The following is a 14,513-nucleotide window of genomic DNA, read 5'->3' as shown; positions in this document are numbered from 1 at the left end:
GCGCGCACACGCGCCCAGGCCCGGAGCCAGCCGTCCGCAAGCCGCCGCCCGCGCCGCCGCGGGCGCCCGGAGACCGAATCCCCACCAGCCTAGCCGCCGGCACACCCTCTCACCCCACCCCCTCTTCTTCACTGTCACACTCTCCCCGGCAGCCGCGCGGCCTCGCACGCGGGGGGCGTCCTCACTCGTGCACTCCCCAACTTCGTGCGGCTCCCTCCCCTCAACTCTCAGCCTCGCCCCATTCGGCTTCCCCGACCACTGGGCTCCACAGCCTGCCGCCCACCCCCAACCCCTGTCTCAGCCTCGGTTTCCAAGATCCCTACGAAGGCATCCCAACTTTGTCGGAACACATAGTTGCTCCCTGAAGGTCCCTGTCATCCGTATATTATGGAACTGCTCACTAAATTCCTCACAAGCTCTCCTGTTCCTCCTCCTCCTCCTCCTTCCTCTTCCTCTTCATTTTCCTCCTCTTCCTCCTCCCTCCTTCTCCTCCTCCTTCTCCTTCCTCTTCCTCTTCATTTTCCTCCTCCTCCTAATCCCCCTCCTCCTCCCCCTCCTCCTCCTCCTCCTTGTCCTTTTCCTACCCCTCCTCTTCCTCCTCTTCTTCCTCCTCCTAGTTCTCCTCTTCTTCCCTCTCCTCTTCTTCCTCCCTCTCCTCCTCTTAGTCCTCCCCTTCCTCTCTCTCTCCATCCCTTTCCCTTCCTCCCCCCTCCTCCTCCTCTTCCCTCTCCTCCCCCTCCTCTTCCTTCCTCTTTTCCCCTTCTTCCTCCTCCTCCTCCTCCTTCCTTTAACTTAGAATAAAAGGAAAACGTCTTGGCTTCCGTGCCCTTAAGGAGGTGATCAGGGTCTCAGGAAAGAGAGGAAAGGAGAATGCCCAGAGCCCTCCCAAGCTCCTGCCACACTCAAATAGCCACCGACTTGAGCCACACCATTCCAAAATATTCTGGTCCTCTTACCCCAAGTCTCTTGGACCCTCAGGTTGACACCATCTCTAAGCACCCATGCTTTCAGCCATGATCAAAGGCTCACTTTAGCTTTGTCCACATCATACCCTCCCACATCTGGAGTTTACACCTCACACCTGGTCACAAATTCTCATTCAGACCCCTCCTCCACCACTTTTCACATATGCACTCTCATACTTCTTACACGATTGCACACCTCTCAAGCAGTCTGTTCCTCTTTCTACCCCCATGTACCCCTTTCTTATTTACCCTGTTTTATGTGCCCAGAAACTTGCCCACCTTGGGCCTCCCACTCTCACTCAGCCTTGCTCCTTTGTGCTGAGTAACGCAGAGAGGCTGACAGGGAAAGTGCTGGGTAAGCCCCTGTGTGCAGGCAGGGGTCTCCGGCTGGCCTCATCTCCTGTACACACACCTCCAGGCCCCGGGGCAGCAGGGCACCAAGGCAAAGGGCAGGGCTCAGGTCCATAGGGCCCACTAGCCCGCTTAAGTTAGGAACTGGAATTCTTCTCTGCGAGTCCCTTCCACTTCAACAAAAGTTTCTCCAGACAGATTGTGCAACCAGGGACAGGAAGCTGGGGGGTGGGGCAGAGGCAAACCTGTATCATGGCTCCTCCACTTTTACAAATCTTCCTACAGGAACAAGAATGTCTACCCTTTTTAGGACAGTCATGGCCAAATTATCCTGGCCAACGTTTGTGATTTTAAACATCAGACTTTGCCGGTGTGTCTTTCTCTGTCTTCTTTTTAACAGATTAAAACAGTGAGTAGCTGAGAGCACAAAAACCGGATGCAAAAAAAACCCACTTTTTTTTTTTTTGTTTTGCTTTTTGTTTTTGTTGTTATACACAGAACAACATTACCAAGAGCAAGGATGGGAGAGCAATATGCATAAATGAAACCCTAGTGTCACACATACACAAATCACACTCATGTGGTCGCTCTTTTACACACACATGAGATATCCACACACACAGCCTCTTACCCAGTCACCTACTCAGAGCCACACCCAGTCATACACAAGGGCCACGGCCTGCTGAGTCACACCTTCCCTGCATAGTTCTTTGTGCCTTTGTTGCCTCTTTAAAACAGTGCTAATAACCCTTGCACTTCTCCCAGGGCTCTCAAGAGATAACTTGGGTGGAAGTGATTTATAAAATCTAGGCGCGACCACACACACATTTGTTTCTCTTGCCTCTGCATTATCAGAGACAGGAGTACAGAGCCCAGCGTTCCAGATACACACATAACAGGGAGGCACCCGCTGGGGAACCAGGTGTTTTGAACTGGGGAGAACACACACTTGGATCAGTGTCCCTGCCTGCTCCGGAGCCAGCTCGTCACAGTTACCCGCACACAGGGCCCAGGGTTGGGACAGTGCCAGGGCTGGGGCCTAAGCCCAGGGGAAGGCAGCAGAGGCCATTGTGCTAAGTAGCCTGTCGCAGACCAGAGGGCCAAGAGGAGGAAAGAGCTTTCTTAGCTCTTGGCTCTGATACTCTGGGAGCCTTGGGGACTCCGGAAGCCTGCAAAGTGATGCCAGTCAAAGGGCCCAGCTTTTGTACCTCAGCCTCCTTCCAGCCTCCTCCCTCAGGCTCTGCTTCCCTTTGTCTTCCAGCCCTCACCCCTGTCCCAGGCCGTCTCTTGGGCCCTTTTGCTCATTGCCCGCCCCATTGATTGAAAGTCTCTCTCAGGTCCTCCAAGGAGTCCCAGGAAAAATGAACCACCAGTCTATTGATTCTTCATTAGAATTACATTTTCACGTGTGCTAAATTGGTTTTAAAAGCTTTTTCTGTTGTTATTGTCTTGTCAGACCCCGCGGTCCAGGGCAAACCAAGTTTAAACGTTGTGGCTTCTTAGGGAAAAAAAAAAAAAAAAAAAAAAAAACCACTGAGGCCAGGTCTGTGATTTCTTGCTCTCCTGACTTATTGTTGTCATGATGACAATTGTGATCTGGTTTAAGTAGCTTTAGGGAAAGGGCCCTGCAGGAGGCTGTTCAGATCAGGCTAGGTCTGGCTGGTGAGATGGGTGTGCGTGGAGAGGGCTCTGAAGGCCTTGGAAGAAGACCAGAGCAGTTTTTCCTTCCTCGAAAATTAAATTTAGCACTCGAACCTGTAGTAATTGCTTCTGGGACAAGAAGAAAGGTAAAAGTTTTAAAAATCAGATTTCTTTTTCTCCCCCCCATTCCAGATTAAATAGAGGAGAAATAAAAAAAAAAAAACAAACAACCAGACCCCACCTATTCTGGCTCCCTCCTCTTTCCCCTAAATAGCTGAGGAGGGGGTGTCAGTGTCTCACCAGGCGCTAAAGGAGAGCTTGAAGCCTCCAGCTTTGTAGCAGGGCGGTCACAAGGACGCTTTTAATCATTACACTCTGTGCTGGGAGAGAAATGAATCCAAATGAAGGGGGAGCCGGGAGGAAGAGAGAGGTAGAGATTCCCACAGAGAAAGGGGGGTTGGGGGCCCAGACAGTCAGAGACGGACAGACAGACACAACTGGGGCAGTCTGATGCACTGGTCTTTGCAGTTGAGAAGCGGAAGACGGAGAAGAATGAAAGGGAGGAAGACAGAAGAAAGAAGGCAAGAAAAGGAAAAGAGGAGAGACTGAGAAAAGGAACCGTACAGAGAAAGGGAAAGAGAAAGACACAGAGAAAGAGCGGGAAAGAAGACCAAGGCAGTCAGAGGAGCGAGCCCCCGGGGAACTCGCAGCCCCTCCGGCCCCCGCCCTCCTTCTGGCCTGGTAACCTGCAGGCTGCACCGGGGAGTGGGCACCGGGCAGCGGCGGAGCCCAGGCAGGAGAGCCGAATGTCTTCGTGATGTGTTTATCCCCTAATCAGTTCATTAGTTATAAACAACATGACATTAGAAGTTAGGAGGCAGTTGATATTAATTTTTATTTAACTAGTTGATGTTTAATCCGTCACGCCAGGCTGGGTAGCAGCGAGAAAGATCTTCCTGACACAAAACCAGTTAGAACTTCATAAGGCGCAATCAGTGTCCGCGCGTTGAAACAAACAAGAGAGACAGAGACAGAGAGACAGGGAGAGACAGAGAGACAGAGGCAGCCCCGCCTGAGACGGAGCTGGCGAGTCGGGCGGGAGAGAGCTAACCCCGGGCGTGGGCTGTGGGGAAACGACCTGCGGAGACTGGGAACGCAGGGGGGACGGCCGGCGAGGGCCTGGCCGCCCTGAACCGGGGCTCCGCGCCCCAGCGCCGCCGGATGCGGTAGTGGGGGGCCGGCCGGGCGCCCCGGGAAGGCCCGGACCGAAGGCGGCGGGGCTGGCGGCCAGGGCCCTGCCGAGCCTCCCCGCGGCACCCAACAGCGCCTTCCGCGGCGGAACGCGTTGGGGGTCCGGCTGCCTGGAGGGTGGCGGGGCTAACAACCCGGCGAGGCCAGGCCCCCCCCCCCCCCCCGCGGCCCCGCCCCCCCCCCCCCCCCCCCGTCTGGAAGCCGGGAGCCCCTCCCGGCCTGCACCAGGAAGAGCGGCCCGGGGCAAAAGAGGAAAGGAGGAAAAGGCGAGGAGTTTGTGCCCGGTGGCTCAAGTTTGACAAAGTTTGCGGCGATCACGAGCCCGAGCAGGGTGTGTGTGCGTGTGTGTTGGGGTGCTCGGCAGTGGCGAAGGGGGAGGAAGTGAGGCACAGTGCTAGGGTTCTGGAGGAGGGAAAGTTTGCCAACGCCTCCAGGAGCGTCCCCGCATTCCGGGGCTCCGAGTAGGGAGCAGGCTGTGTCGGTCGCGGGCTCCTCGGAGGTGCCCCGGGCTTGCCCAGGTAAAGCTGCCCTCTCAACCCCGCCCCCAAGCACGAGCGTTCGGCTTTTTCCACCTTCGCTCCGGGCACCGGCCGGGCGCCGGCTTGGTCACGGCTTCGTGCGTCGGCACGGGGCGGGGGGCGGGCTGTAGTTTTCCGCGGTCGCGAAGGACACCGTTTGGAGGGACAGAGGCATCCTCGCCCGCGCGCAGACTCAAGCCGAGCATCTCCCATTTGCATGTTAATCTGCCTCCACCGCGGAAAGGAAATCGCTGAATTCCGAAGAAAATTGCCTCTCGCCAACAGTTAATAGTTAACTCAGACAGGAAAGTTCCCAGGGAAAGGCGAAAGCCAGGGCGAGAGCCGCAGGGGAGGAGGCCGGGGAGGCGGCCTGGGAGGGCCTGGTCCCGGCCCTGGCCTCTCCCCTCCGCCCTGCGCGCTCGGCCTGGCGCGCCTCCCCACCTCTGGCAGCGCGTCCCCCACCCCGTAATTAGCATCGTTTAGTTCACAAAACCCTTCCTGGGAGAAATCTGTTCCCTCTTTCCGGGGCTCGGTTCAGCACCTGATTCCGCCGGGTGAGGCGAATAAATCACTGCGGAGGCGGCGGCGGCGGCGGCGGCGGCGGCGGCGGGGGAGCCGGACCCGAGCTCACCAGACTGGGGCCGCCGGGAGAACGAAAAAGTGAGAAAGAGGAGCGGAGTCAGGGGGAAAAAAAAGAAAAGAAAAAGAAAAAAAGAGGCAGAGAGATGGCGCAACCCTAGCGTAGGGACACAGAAGGGTCCGGGAAGGGAGACCCAAAGAAAGTCAGGGACCCAGAGGCAGAGAAGGGGCCAAAATAAACAAGGGAGATACAGAGAAAGACGGACAGAGAGAGGCAGAAATAAAGGCGAACGAAAAGAATGGGGAAACGAGGGGAAAGAGAAGTTAAAGAAGAAAGGAGGGCGGGGAGGGGGGGGGAGGATAAAGAAGTTGGGGACAAAAGAATAAAATAAAAGAAACCCAAAAGAGCAAACGCTTTTATCTACAAAAACTCCCCTGCGAGAGGCTCGGCAGTGAGAACGCGCCCCGCGGCGGCCAGGAATTTCGCGCCAGGGCCGCAGACCCCAGAGGCCCCGGTGGGCAGCGCAGCCTTCGCACTCGGGGCTCTAGACTGGGTCGCGTGCAGAATCGGACTCCAAGTTGAAGTTCCAGGGCTCTGGGCACGCAGGAGCATCTGCTCCCGGAAGGCATGGTGTTTGTGTGTGGGGACGTCACCCCAGATCCGTGGCGGAGGAGGGGATGGGGAGATGAAAAGGCACAAGGCTCTCTTGGGCGCGCGTGGGGCGCCTAGGACTTCCTGCCCTGGTGCGAAAGGAGACGGGGACGCGGGGCGGGCTGGCTTCGGTCGCTTAGCTCAGACCCCTGGGCGTCCCCGCAGCTAGGACCCCCGGGGCCCGTTCTTGGGCAGAGCCTCGGAGAACTCGCCACCCCCGCCCCCTCTCGCAGAGCCCTCGCTCCCAGGCCCGCGCACCCTGCTCTGCTTGGAGAAAAAAAGTAACGTGGCGAGAACCGCGCCCCGGCGCCAGTGGAGGGCGCATTTCCCGAACCGCCTCCCCGCGGCGACCGAGAGGCGCCGCGCAGATTCCTCTCGCTCTAGGGGCCAGGCCCCGCACTGATCCTCCCGGGGCAGAGAGTGGGGAGGGGGAGAGGAAAGAAGAGGAGGAAGAAGTGGGGAAGGGTGGGGAGAGATGCAGAAGAGAAGCAGCGAGGGATGAAAAGTGGAAAATGTGGACCGGAGGGAAAGGAAGGAGCAAGGAGGTTAGGGGGCGTCTCCCCTCCGGTCTGACGAGGTCACTGCACGGACAAAAGGCGCTCCCTCCCCGGTCTCACTCATTGCGAGTGAGACCTGTGCTATGGTTCCCCCGGGACGTCGGGCTAGAGACTGAGACCCCGACAGGGCCGCTGGTGGCCTCTGTGCCTGTGGGACACAGGGTGAGGCGAGGAAGACTTCGCCCCTGGAGTGACTAGCGCCCGGAAATTTTCCAGCCCCTGGGATTTCCGGGTAGATGTGGTCCAGTCCAGTCCACTCCTCCTCCCCGCTCCTGCCCCTTTCTCCTGCCTTCTCTGGCAGGTCCGGTGCAGCTATAGAGCTGGACTAGAGAGGAGTTGGATGAAAAGACCTTCAGGAAGAAGATTGACAGTTCAGTCCATTCCTACTTTTGTATGGAGACAGGACAAAACCTAGATCAGAATCCTTTGGGCTAGGGAAGTCGGGAGGCAGTGACCAAGCCAAACCAGCTCAGAGGGCATCAGTCAGTTGGTCAGTCCACTTTGGTCTGCTCAGTGATGGATGCCAGGACTACAGAGGTAAATTGGACACAGCCCCCATTTTCAAGGAGGACGTTATCTGGTGGCAAAGAGAGAGCTTTGCCAAGAAACTCCAGAAAGTGTCGAGATGAGGGGCAGAAGGGTGACTAAGACACAGAGGATGTCAGAGAATGCCTCATAAAGGGGATGGGGTCTTGCAAGATGATTAGGTGTCTACTAGATGTAGGTCATAGCTGGTTGGAATATTCCCAAGCAGAAAGGGATCGGGGCAAAGGCACGGAGAGAGGGCAAAAACCCACCTAGCTGGGGCCTGGCGAAGGGTTCTGAGAGGCCAATACTGGGGTCAAAGGTAAGCCTAGGGAAATAAGACTGGGAGGTAGAGGGGGTCTAGATCAAGGAACACTTTTGCTAAGGAGTTTTTTTTTTTTTTTCTTTCTCTCCTTTAGGCCATGGGATGCCATTGAAGGATTTTAAGCAGGGAAGGAAAAAGATCTGATTTGGGAGGAAAGACCACTGTGCAGGTGTGGGCGGGAGGTAGACAGGGAGCGGCAGAGACTGGACAAACAGTCTTCTCAGCAAAAGAAGATGGAAGGCCTCAAAACAAAACAGTCTGAGGGAGACAGAGAAGAGAGGTGAGAAATGGAAGCAGAGTGGTGAGTACTTGGGCACAGATTGTGTGTGTGTGTGTGTGTGTGTGTGTGTGTGTGTGTGTGTGTTGTGGGGTGAGATGATAAATTAAGATCTGTCTAAGTCTCTGGATAACTTCAGTCTCAACTCTGACCCCTCCCCTCACTCACCACCCCCTTCCTCTCATAAAGCCTCCCCCACACCCCGCCCCGTAATTGTTACAGAAGCCAAAATCCAGGCATCTTGTCTGGAGGCAACACTTGTCTCCTCATCTCATGACCTTACCAGGCAGCCTCATAGAACAAGGTGCCCTAAAGAAGAAGGTAACTTCTCACTAACCCAAGACAGAGAGGGTGGCATCCAAGAGTGAAAAATGGGGCCAGGCAGTCCTGAGGTAGATCTCCTCTTTCTCAGTTCTAAAACAGGCCAGTTATGTGACCTTGAACTCATTGTGCCTATGTGTCCACATCTGTAAAAGCGGAGTGAGGGTATTTGCCTTGTGGAATTGTTGGGTGGTATTAAATAAGGGGTGTATATTAAGCCCTAACAATAATGTCTGACCACATTAGGTCATTCCCCATGCCCATCCCAGACCTGGACCTCTGTAGGCACTGACTGCGCATTTTCTCCTGCGCAGGCACGAAGTGTCAGGGGGCACAAAGAGCAGTGAGATAGAGACACTCTGGAGAAGATGTCAATCCAGAGGCAAGGCCAGGTGCCCCACTAGAGCAAAGTTAATAATGACAGTAAAAACAACTAACATGCCTGAAGGCTTACGGTATGTCAGGCATCATTTTAAATGCTTTACACATATTAATTCCATTCATCCACATCCATTATTATGAACCCCACTTTAACGATGTGGAAACGGAGGCACAGGGCATTTTAGTAATGTCTTCACAATCACAGAGCGAGGAGGTAGCAGGTGTTGCTTCCATGACCTGCGTTCTTAAGCATGTGCTGTAGTAGATATTCTTAATGCTCAGAGAGAAGTCAGGGGGAGGAGGGACACTGGCTGTGGCTCAGGGGTTGAATGGGTCTGAGAGGATTTCTTCAGGGCATCCATTTGGTGGGACTCAAGAGTCCTTCTTCCCTCTTTCTTGCAGATTCTCACGCCAGTCCCCTTTCACCACCTCCATGCTCTTTTCTCATCTCTGCCTAGCGCCTCTGAATCCAAAACTCAGAGCTGGCTCCTGGGACCAGGCCAAACAAGTCTGTGAAACTGCAGGGCCACCAAGCCCTCGCTCAGCTCAGCCCTTCAGGGAGCTGGGAGCCCTACCCTAAGAGCTGTCCTGTGTATTGGGAGACTCTGACTTCTCGAGCCTGGCCTTGTCCCTCTCTAAGAGCCCTCAGGCTTTTCCAGCTTCCGGACCTGCAGCTCCTCTCTGGCTGGACTCAGGCTTTGATCAGACCTGGGTGGATCCTGAGCTTCAACAGCAGCCACAGCCAAGAGTTGCCTGGATTGATCTCAATGCCTGCCCCTCCCAGGCCTAACCTGGGTTGTCCCACACAGATCCCCAGGAGTTGGACCACGGTGCCCCTGGGAACTGCAGGGAAGCACAGAGGACCCCACGCAGGGGCCCATCCTGTCCACTGGCTCCTCTGGGTTCACATACCAGGCACTGTGGCTGTCCTCAGAACTGACTTCCCTGTGGCCAGAGAGCTGCCTTTCCCGCTATGTGCTGCAACTACCTACAGTTCCTCCCGCCTCTAGGCCCACAGAGGTCGTTCTTTTCCCTGCTCTGAGCAGGAGTTACGTCCGCCAAAAGACAGAAGTTGAAGTTCTGGAATTTTCGAAGCCTGTGGAAACTATTTACACTCTTAACCCATCCAGGAAGAGTGAGGCAGAAATGAGTGTGTGTGCGAGTATGAGAGGAGAGGTCTGGGCCTACATTGGAGAGGTTCTTTTTTTTTTTTTTTTAACGGGAATTTAACCAATTCTTTACCTGTGAGTTCTTTAAAAATGGTCACTGTAGCCAGGAAGATATTAGTCCCAAAGTGCCAGGCCCACAGAACAAAACCCTTTATGGACTTACAGGTGTCTGCTTCCCAGTTTGCAGCCTTGTCTCTTGAGAACCTTCCTCCAAGACCGACAGGGTGTTAGGCAAGAGTCCAATCGCTCAGAACCAGCACTTAGCGAGGGTGACTGGATGGATGTAAATGAGAGAGGATTCTCTCCCGCTGCTCCCTTCCTGTCCCCTACCCCAGGTCTTCTTCAGGTAAAGTTGTTGTGTACTTGGTGGCATGGGGGCTGGGGGTGGGGGCTGAAAGGAGGGGAGGGAGGCTCTGCCCTCAGCATCCCTGAAGCACATACATCCTTTCCCAAGGACAAGTTACTCTCCAAGTTTTAGTTTCCTCATCTGAGAAGTGGGAAGGCTCATCCCTTCTGCACACATTGGAGCGCTGGCGCGGCTTCTGGCGCACACAGGGACCACCCTTCAATGTCATTATCATATGTCTTTGAAGGAACCCGAACTGCCTGGGTCACAGGTTCGGGGTTCATGGCGGCTGCTCAGCACCTGTGGACGCTGAGAGCTGGGAGGTGAGCCTCCTCGGGCAGAGCCGCGCCTCTCGGGCCCGGGGCTGCGGACCCCACCGGTCTCCGTGGCGCAGAGCCAGACCCTCGGGTGCGCAGAGGGGAGCCGGCCAGGCGGAGAGGTTGGACCGCCCGGTCGGATCAAGGCTAGGGGTGAGGGGTGCGGAGCGCGCACGGGAGGACTCGGCCTCTCCCGGCTCGTGTCCGAAGCCCGCCGGGCGGCGGTGGCCGAGGAGCCTGCGGGGCTTAGAGCTGCCCCGGGGCCTGGTGCGTCCTCCGCGCTCCGAGCGCTCGCCCGCCCGGCCCCGCCCGCCGCGCGCCGGCGCTCGATTAATAATCATAAACCCCCCGCTCACCCTCCTCTTAAAATTAATAACTCTGTAATTAGAGTCATTTCAGAAGCCTCCTGAGCCGCCGAGGCCGGCCGGGCCGCCGGCCGCCCTGCGCCGTGGGCAGGAGGGAGGAGGAGGCCGGGCGCGGCGGCCGCGGCATCTGCAGGTACAGAATGAGAATTAAAATCGCTCTCAACAATCCAATACACTTTTTATCAGCCATCTATCTGAGAGCCGGGCCCATTCATCATCCGAGGCATTCTCCCTGAAAACAAGACCCATTCAGATTTTATACAAATTATCATATTTATCATCGTCTCCAACTCCGGAGTAACATCTCCGCAAAGTGTCTGCCGTCTCCCCGGGGAGCCGCGCGGCTCGGAGCGCCCGAGCGCCCGCCTGGCAATTCCCCACCCCCCCCCCCCCCGCGGGGGCCCTCCCCGCGCGGCTCCCTCCCCAACCGCCCTCCCCCCCACCCCCCCTCCCCCACCCCCGGCCCCGGACGTGGTCCCCGACTCTGGCCTTTGATCCGCTGCCTCCACTTGCTCCCACCGCTCTCTCTTTTCTCCCCCCTCCCCATTAATCTCTCTTTCTCTCCTGTCTCTCCCACTCTCTTCCCTCTTCTCAGCTCTCCCTCTGGCCTCTGATCCACTGGGTCTCTTTCCCTCCCCACTAGCTTGCTCCCACTGGCTCTCACTTTCCCTCTTCACCCCCAACCCCTCACCTGGTCTCCAGTGCCCCATCAGGTCTCTCCTCTTTTTCGTCTCTTTCTCTCTGTCTGTCTCTTTGGGCCTTTGCTTTCTCCCCGGCCAGCATCCCCATCCCAGAAGCAAGACGGGCAGTTCCTAACAGAACAGCTTGAGCCTCCCCTCTCCGGCCGAGGAGGGCTTCCCCAGATCGATTCAGGGGCCAACTCTGGCCCATATCCAGGAAGTCTAAGGAAATGAAGCAGGGCCACACACTAGTCTGCTACACACACACACACACACACACACACACACTCACATCCCTACACCACATGTACCCCACACAGCCCCCAACACATACGACCCTCAATACACTCCCCAACACTGACCCCAACCACACTCATGTAGCCAATCTCTCCATACACATATTTCCCCTCAAACTGCACACAGTCCCCCAATGCACACACATACCCCCCAATACGTATCCCCAATACATACACATACCCCAATACATACACATACACCCCAATGCATACAGATGCACAGAAGTTTCAGGGGCACACATCTTTCAAACACACAGGTGTGCAGATATGCAGTGCCCTCTCATGCCCTCTTACCCAGATTCTCAGCCCCCCTCATCTCTCTCCTCTCTCTCTCAGCATGTACACACACGCTGGAGGCAGGAACAGGTCGTCACAGCCCCTGGGACAACTTCTGCCTTGGTAGAGGAGTTCCCCTGTCACCAGCAAGATCTCAGGCGCTCCATCTAGCTACTGGAAGAGCCCCACTTGCTCTGCCCTGACCCCCAGGGGTCAGTGAGGTTTCCCTAGTTCTGATTCACAGACACTGGGATATTTGAAAAGAGGCCTTTATTCAGATTCTAAGGAGGGAGACCTCACAACAAGTGACAGCAGCAATGTTCCGAACACAGGTTTCTGACTCCAACAACCATCTGTGGGTGACTGTTTTCTTTCTAGGCCTCCGCCCTGGGGGGACCCTGCTGGGCTTCCTGGAGGCAGCCAGCCTCCAGGGTTATATTGAGTTCCCTCTGACCTAGCCCATCCTCAGTCTCCCTTCAAAAGCCTGCCTCAGTTGGTCACTGTGGGGGAGCCTGTGGTTGTGTGTCCCGTGGGCGGTTGGTTGGTTGATTCATTCATTCCTCAGTCACGAATTCAACAACCACAGCTGCGTGCCTCCTCTGTGTCAGCTCTGCACGTGGCATGGGGATTCCAGTGGCGGACGAGAGATACCCACTCCTGCCTCCATGTAGCTTCAGTCTAGAGCAGTGCTATCCCATAGAACTATCTGTGATCGTGCAAAGGTTTTATATCTGCGCTGTTCAATCTGGCGACCACTAGCCACATGTGGCAATTGAGCACTCAGAGAGTGGCAGATGTGACAGAGGAACTGATTTTTTCTTTTATTTATTTAAAGTTAAATTTAATCAAATTTGATTTAATTATTCTGCTTACTTGTAGCGGATGGCTACTGTATTGACCAGCACGGGTCTCTTGGTGGGTTAGTCTTCATCTCATTAAATGGGGCAGGATGTGTGGGAGGGAATCCCTTCCTCCTTCCAGAGTGTGGGAAGCCTGTAAGTGTCAGCAGGGGGGTCTCTGAGCATAGCTCCTCTTCCTGTGTGGACGGCCAGGACCACTACATTTTATAAGAACCTGTGCCCCTAAAACAGGCCCATTCCAAAGACTGTAGATGAGTGATCCCCTTCTTTATGAAAGAGTAACACTAGCACTCCTTGGCTACTAGACAAAACACTATTTACATCCAATGTCTCCTAAGTCTTACTTGGGGTTCTTAAGTACAAATGCCGGTGAGGGCAGAAATGGTTGGAAAGACCAATAGGGGTGGGGGTTCTGGGGCAGCTGGAGAGGGCAAGGCCCCTCTAATGGATGTGACTGTCATGCAGAAGTGGGGGCCGGTGATGCCAATGGTCTGATTTTTTTAAGAATACCCGTGAGTCTTAGTTTTTATTTGAAATTCATTGAAAACTATCAAAAATTTAAAATTTAATGTTTATTTATTTTTGAGAGAGAGAGAGAGAGACAGAGCGTGAGCAGGGGAGGAGCAGGGAGAGGGAGACACAGAATCCGAAGCAGGCTCCAGGCTCCGAGCTGTCCGCACAGAGCCCGACGCAGGGGTTGAACTCACAGACCGCAAGATCGGGACCTGAGCTGAAGTTGGATGCTTAACTGACTGAGCCACCCAGGCGCCTATGAAAACTATCAAAAATTGAAAAAACAAAGCAAACTCACAAAACCTAAGCAGGCAGATGGTGTATAAGGCAAATGACCAATGTATAAAGATAGTCAGTCATTGCAGGTTTGTTTGCAGATTAGAAGTTACCTAAATGTTCACTATTAGAAGCCTAGTTAAATGACTTACGACACATCTATTCAATGGAATATTAGACAGCCTTGACCAAGAATGAAGTGAATCTTTATATATAAAGATATGGAAAGATCTCCAAGGGGAAGTGAGTGAAAAAGTTAGGCATGGAACAATGCATAAGGGACCATTTATTGAGAGAAGAAGAGACACACACATACACGTATGCACACATTTGTACCTGTACGGACAAGTCCTAAAAAGATATACAAAACATTGGAAATAGTAGTTGCCTCAAGGAACCGGGCAGGGATGATACAAAGACTTTTTCCCTAGATGCTGTTCAGTATATTTTGGCTTTTGCAGTAACTGCATCAATTACCTATTTACAGGATAGGCAGAGCAAACCGAGCTGAAGGCCAGCTATGGCTTTTGGGCCACATGTTTGTTAATTCTGTTCCTCATGGTGTGTCCCTTGGAGGTCGTTACTACCCCATTATATAGATGAGGAAGCTGAGACAGAGAGGTTAATTAAGCTGCCCAGAGTGACATTGGCCAGGAAGTGATAGAGCTGGGATCTTTACCTGGGTATTCTAACTCCAGAGTGCAGGACGTAAACATCTCAATGCACACAGAGAACTCTGAATCCTATGTTTGCACCCGTGGTGGACTCATGCCAAGAATGCTCTATCACACCTCTCTGGGGCCTGCTCAAGTGGCCCCTATAGTCCAGACACATCTGCAAAGACCTCCTGTGTCCTCTTCCGTGGTAAAAAGGAATGGACATCTAACTGCCAGCAATGGTCCTTCAGATCCTTGTGATTCACCTTCCCTACTTATGTCCTTGCCCAAGAGCAACCAACTAGAGTTGTTTCTTTTCTTCAGGTAGATGTGAGTCTGGCTCCAGGGCCCCGGGCGTCGACGGTACCAAGAGATTGTAGAGCATGTTCTCTTTTGAGTCTCTCTTTTTTAAAATT

The sequence above is a fragment of the Herpailurus yagouaroundi genome, unplaced genomic scaffold, assembly GCF_014898765.1.
Source record: "Herpailurus yagouaroundi ecotype Mexico unplaced genomic scaffold, PumYag 163, whole genome shotgun sequence".
In the NCBI taxonomy this organism is placed as follows: Eukaryota; Metazoa; Chordata; class Mammalia; order Carnivora; family Felidae; genus Herpailurus; species Herpailurus yagouaroundi.
The sequence above is the reverse complement of the archived record's forward strand: the minus strand, read 5'-3'. Positions refer to the sequence as shown.